This window comes from Rattus rattus, chromosome 13, assembly GCF_011064425.1.
Source record: "Rattus rattus isolate New Zealand chromosome 13, Rrattus_CSIRO_v1, whole genome shotgun sequence".
NCBI lineage: Eukaryota > Metazoa > Chordata > Mammalia > Rodentia > Muridae > Rattus > Rattus rattus.
Window position 1 is genome coordinate 68,598,355 of NC_046166.1, and position 6,596 is coordinate 68,604,950.

The window sequence follows — 6,596 nt, forward strand, 5'->3', positions numbered from 1 at the left end:
TGTTTTCCAAGAAAGTTATAAACTCCAAGAGATAGCTTTTTAGAAGTAGAGTATCTTGCCAGATTACTTAGGATGATTGTAACAATATTCTTTATTCTCCTGATGTAATTGTCATCTCAGGCTTACTTCCTTCTTCTGCCAACCTAGACCTAGTTCTGGAAGCTGCTAGCCTCGGTACAATCTTATGTAGGTCTAGAATCTTGTCAGCTCTGACGCTTACTGCGGCATATGCTCACCCTTTCTAGTTCTTCCTGAACTCTGGCTAGCTGGTACTTCTCAGCCATTCTGACTCAAACTCCGCTCCAAGTTGAGTGATTCAATATGGCTGCTATCTCTTGGCCTCTCTTGAATTGCTCTGCTCGGCTTCCACTAACTTTGGCAACCTGTTCTAATCTCGTGGCTCCTTCTCATTCTCTGGCTCGTTCCGTCCTCACCTGTGTCTAACTCGTCTCTGTGAAACCTTCCCAGTAAAACCGCCTCCTCCTCTTTTTCGCTCTGCACTGCTCCCTCTTAAGCAGATTCCCTTTCTTCCCTCTTCTCCTGACAGTTAGCCATAGCCTAATCTGTCAAATCTTTCTCTGATTCATCACTTCGTCTGCTACTCAACTGCATATCATTTTCAAACATGGGTTCTACAAACTAACGTTACCTTCATTGTTTGGGATTAAAGGTGTGAACGTCTGTGTTCCAGCCAGAGGGATTAAAGGCATGTGCTAAGAAAAAGGTTCTTCCAATAAACAACGCAATCTCAGGGTTCACAGTATGATCAAGTATCATGCAACAGGGTTGACAGCTCCCTGGGCTTCTTTCTCTATGCCCTTAACATGCCATAGACCTGCTTCAACAGACTGATTCCTGCCATCCTCCATGACCTTTGTCTACTTGTGGAACTAAAAGTATCACCCACAGGAGGAACACAGATGGGCTACCTCCCACCCCCAGAAGAAATGGAGGACCTGAGCACACACAGAGAAAACATCATAAGCCAGGGCCCTGGCGAGGTGAAGGCCGCCATTGAACAACACAACACCAACAGGTAGCCAGAGTCTGAACAAACTATCTCACCTACTTATGTCGGAAAATAGGATTCCAGATCGTTCCAGTCCTCATCGAAATGAGCCAAAGCTAAGAGCTCATTCCTCACACCCACAGCATATTTCTGTGGTTTGTATCTTTGGTCCTGTATTAATTTAGCCCAGGCGCGGATAATTACAAGACCCAGGACTGCACCTCCTAGGGCAGTGTAACCAAAAGGGGATTTCAGAGATTTTCCCTGCCTGCTGAACCGAAGGCTACATTCTGCTATGTTGTCTGTTTGCATTCTATGGAGCATGTTCACACAGCAAGGAGGCAGTGTGCTGGCTCCTCTTGGCTTGTAGATGGTGTGTGACGCATGCCATCTACCTGGCAAACATCACTTCCTTCTGGAGAGAGATGAACTTGTGAATCCACAGACTGGGTGAAGATGACTGTTGCCAAAAGGACAAGTGTCGCTCGACCCATGGGGGACCCCGTTATGTTACCCGGCAACTGGGTCCTCCATCTGCTGTCTCTAAACACTATAGCTACCGATTCAAAGGTGAACATGAGTGCCTCCACATCTCCTACTCTCCTGGGTCCCAGGCTGACGGAGGCACACAGCAGGGCTCCGTGACCCTACTATGTAAGTCAGTCCCCAGTTCCTTGTATTTTCTGTGGAATCCTGACTATTCACTCTGTGGAGCACTTCTGGAGGAAATTCTCCCTACTGTGTCCTGAAAGATAGCAAGGCTTACTTAGAGATAGGACAGTGAGCTTTCAGAAGGTTTCAGTGTGGTCCATATGAAACATGACCCTCCAGTGATGTTAGACTGAGCAAGATGTCTAGGGATCCTGTCCTCCTGAATCTACTGGGCCAACACCTGTTCCTTTGTCTGGAGATTCTAAGAGACCCACGATCTAAGAGTGACTCAGAAAGGGACAGGTGGGTACAATGGTATGTGTGTCAACATTTGCAGGAAAGGAACGCAAACGTCCCCCTCCAGGAATCAATAGAATGATCTCTGACCCAGTGGGGACATAACAACTAAGAAAAGGCATGAGCTACTCTGGGTACCCACATGTTCAGGAGTGATAGAGCAGCCTAGACAGGACCAGGCACATGGATGCCTGCAGGGAGCCAGGTTCTGAGAGCTCAGAATGTTCCTCCTGAAGGTAGACTGCTCGACTATATCAGATCCACTTCTCAGGCCAGAACACTGCCTGATCACTGGAGGGTCATGTTCCATATGGACCACTGTCCACCTCTGCAGAAAACAGCATTCTGGGAATGTATTTTTAGGTTCCAGTTTGAGGAGCACTGACCTAAGAAGCTAAAAATACGTGTTGTGGGAAGGGCGTATCTGCATTGTGAATTCTTTCTTGTAAAGTCATTAGTCTTTCTAATGTGTGGGAAATTTTTCACTTGGGTTCTCACATAAATGAAAATGCATTCTAGAAGAAACCCGCTCCTACTGAGAGTCTGGGCATTCCAATTTGAGAACCCTGATCTCAGAGTTGCATGTAAGACTGCAGGAAGTAAACAGCCTCTGTGAAGTCCTGCTAAGAGGAGAACTGGACACTGGGTTCTATGACAAAGAGATTCTGGGAATAGGAATGATGGTTTGAATAGACCATAGCTTCCTCATTCCAAAATGCTCACTCCCACTGGTTCAGGAAAATCATTTCTTTCCCAAGTCCCAACCTATTACCTCCCTGTGTTAGTGGCAAAGCAGGTTGCCCACAGGCAACAGAGAAGTTGAGCAATGGGAAGTAAGGATGGACATGGGGGTGGGGGGATGGAAACAGTCTGCTGTGCTCAGCTTGTCACCAGAGGACTTGAAGAAGACAGGAATAGTTATAGACCAGCAGCTTCCAGACCCTAGCTGGCATCCAAAGTCAACATATAGTTGGTGCAGGTGCCTGGGAGTGTGGTGACCAGTGTTCCTTGGATCTGCAACTCTGCTCAGCATCAGGGAAAATCCACACCCTCCTGAGAGGACACCACTGTGTCGTCTCAAAATGCTCTACCCTATCTGTAGCTCAGTCTTAGTGTCTCTTATGACACAGCTACCAGAATGCCCTTCGGGAGGGCTGGCCAGGGAGAATGGATTCCACAGTCAGGGTTCCAGAGAATGTCCAAAGAGCTGGGAGTTGACTCACATAATCCGTCATGGACTCTCAGAATCCTTACCATGCCTCCCCCGCACCCCAAGTCCTCAATGAGCCCGAGGTGTGACAGGTCTTAGGTTCACCTTGAAACCGGGAGGTGTGGCATCTCCAGCAGATGGAGGTCCCAGCCACAAGTTGAGTGCCATGAGATTGGTGAAGACATTTTTTACCCAGTCTGAATTCGTGTGCTGATCTCATGACCCAGCATTTTCTGCTGCTCTGAGAGAAGAGGGCCTGCTTTCAGGGGGACCTCCCTGAACCCCAGAATTCAGGGGAGTATCTAGAGCTCCAATTCCAAGGAATTGGAAAAGGAATGTCAGTGCCGTTCTATCTCTGTTCTTGTTGGGATCTCAGTGGCTACAAATAACACCGTTGCTGCAGCCACAGATGCCTGGGAGCACAGCAGTCTAGCATGAGTCACTTTCATCCCTTGAGTAGATTAGAGGTCTGTAAAGTAGTGAGGGCATCATTGGATAATCTCGCTAGCTTCTATCTGTGGATAGAGTCCCTGGCGTTGGTAAAAACACAGTGAGACCCAGAGATGACGGTGTTGGTAAAATGCTCCCATGTGCTTTTTACTACAGGCCAGGATGGCACAGTGCCTTGCAGCCCTAGCATGGCAAGGAAGAGACAGAGGGATCCCTGGAGCTTTCTGGTCACCCAGTCCGGAGGTTCAGTGAAAGGCTGGGTCTCAAAAGAGAGAGGGCAAGGAGCTGGAGAGTGGACTCGGTATTTAAGAGCACTTGTTCTTGCAGAGGGCCTGGGTCTATTTCCCAGAATCCACCTGGAAACACACAACTAATTCTAACTCTGGTCCCAGGGGATCTGGTGCCCTCTTCTGACCTACACAGGCAACAGGCACGTGCATGGTGCACATGCATATGTGCAGCCAAAACACTCATACACATAAAATAATATAATGACTTTAAAAAGTGAAGAGGAAAATGATTGAGGAAAACACTAGGCATTGAATTTTAGACACACACACACACACACTTGCATGTGCATAAACATACACACATACACATGCATACACATAAACATATACACATACGCATGTACATAACATGCATGCTTATAAACATACACATACAACGCATGCACAAAAACATACACATATATGCATTCACATAAACATGTACACACACATCCATGTACATAAACATCCACACACATACATGAACACAAGCAGGTATACATACATGTATGCACATAAACAAATGCATACACACATGCATGTACATAAACAAGTGCACACACTTGCATGCACATAAACAAGTACACACACACACACACACACACACACACACACACGCACACACACACACACACACAAGCAAACAAACCCAGGCAATGTTTGTGCCTCCTTATACCCTCCCAAGGCCAGCAACAGACAACCTAATAAAACTCATTTCCACATGAAAACACTCACTCCTCCAGCGAGAGACCCTGAAGGCAACCGTGGGCACTCAGAGGGAGGTTGTTAACGCCGTTTGCTCAGTGATACTTTCAGGCTCTAACCTAGGTTCTCTTGGCTTCTCTTCGGCTTCCAGAGGGATGGCCAAAGGCTGTCCCAGATGAGGAGTGGTACTTATACCCTTAGCTCCCAGACCATCTAAGAGGGAACATCTAACCAAGCCTGGAATGTCTCCACTGAGATCAGGACCCAGTGTCCCGATTCTAAAATCCCCATACCGACTAAGTTTACTTTGATATATTCAGTACAGTTTAGCATGAGCACGTCATTTTGAACCTTTTGTCATTGCCCGTGGCATTTCTTTCTTTCTTTTTTTTTTTTCATTTTTATTGGTTATGTATTTACATTTCGAATGTTATCCCCTCCACAAGCCCCCTCTCCCCCTGCCTCTGTAAGGGTACTCCCCCCACCCACCCACCCACTCCTGCCTCAGTGCCCTAGCAGTCCCCTACCCTGGGTCATCAATCCTCCACAGAACCAAGGGGCAACCCTCCCGTTGATGCTGGACAATGCCATCCTCTGCTATACATGCAGCTGGAACCATGGTTCCCTCCATGTGTTCTCTTTGGTTGATGGTTTAGTCCCTGGGAGCTTTCATTTCACAGGGGTATCCATTTATTCATCTCTGTGAAAAGCCACCGTTTATTTGGTTCATTTTGAGAAAACTCTTCCACCGAACCAGAATCAGGACACAGATGTCCCACACTGACACACAGGACAATGCCCCTGAGCCCTCAGGCAAGGTCATGTCCTACTCCCAGCAGATGCAAGTGAGGTCTGGATTAATCCAAATGCATGCGAGTCTGTCTACTCCTCCGCTCCTGGGGGACAGGGAAGGAAGACTGGGTATGAGGAGTTGCATCTTCAGAAGCAGATGCACTAAATGATCTCAAACGAGGACGTCGGCATTTTTATGATGCTTCTTCCTGCTGGGATTCTATGTACCCCATTTATGCTTCTGAGAACAGGAGGACCACACCCTCGGAGGCTGAAAGGCATGGGTCTGCTAGCACGTGTAACAGTCGAGCTTTTAATACACCTGGTTTCCGGTTCCCTGGAAAGGACATACTACTTTATTCACGTAGTTAAAAATGCGTTTCACCCCGCCCCTAGAAGCATTGCAGGTGTGGCTGCTGTGTCACATGTGTGTCCATAGGTGGCAGAGAGGAGAGAGGCTATGTCTAAGCTCGGTAGGCTATGAACATCTGAATGATTAATAGCCTAACATTCCCTGAAAAAAAAAAGCAAGCCGAGGAGGATCCCAGTGCTGTGAAGGCCCCCATAGCTCCCAAAAGCAAGCCAGAGAGTAAATGAATCTTCCTGGGACCGAGGGCTCCCAATAGAAGTCAGTCCAAGACACACGACCCTCCCGTGGGGCCACCATACCTGTGCCGTGGGGTCTGAACAGGGAACTAGCCTTAGATGACCCATATGTCAGGCACTGCATAGGCCTGATGTGACCCCTGTAGGCCTGGGAGCTAGCTTGAGATGGCCCCTGCCCAGCACCATAATGTATGTGCAGGGCTTAGCACTCCTGAGGCCACTCCTGAGACGTCCAGACACTCAGAGACCCTGGATGCCACTGAGTAGAGCAAGTAACTGGTAGAGGAATGGAGGAGAAAGAGAAACAGAGATGTGGGCACAATGACGAGAGGCAGAACTGGAGACTCAGGGGTAGTGAGGAGCGACCTGATGTGAGTAGCCAGTGATGCCACCTGAGACCATGATGGGTTCTTACCTGTGCTGGTACCGGGAGCTACATCTGGGACTATGGCCCTGCAGTAGCAGGAATCTGTGACCACAAAGGCCAGGTAGAAGTCTCTGGTCTGGGCCTACCACATGGGGACATATTAATGTCTGAGGGCTGTGCAGAACTGGCCCCACTCCTCACCTAGACATCATGGGAGAGCTCTCTCTGGGGCATGACAGC

General features: G+C 48.2%; 1 non-coding gene across 1 annotated transcript; it reads left to right on the forward strand.

The window, feature by feature from the left end:
* Positions 1 to 5,768: 5,768 nt before the first annotated feature.
* On the forward strand, positions 5,769 to 5,895 carry LOC116915124. The gene has a single exon (XR_004389805.1). It is a non-coding gene; the product is annotated as a small nucleolar RNA SNORA17 (small nucleolar RNA).
* The last annotated feature ends 701 nt before the right edge of the window (positions 5,896 to 6,596 follow it).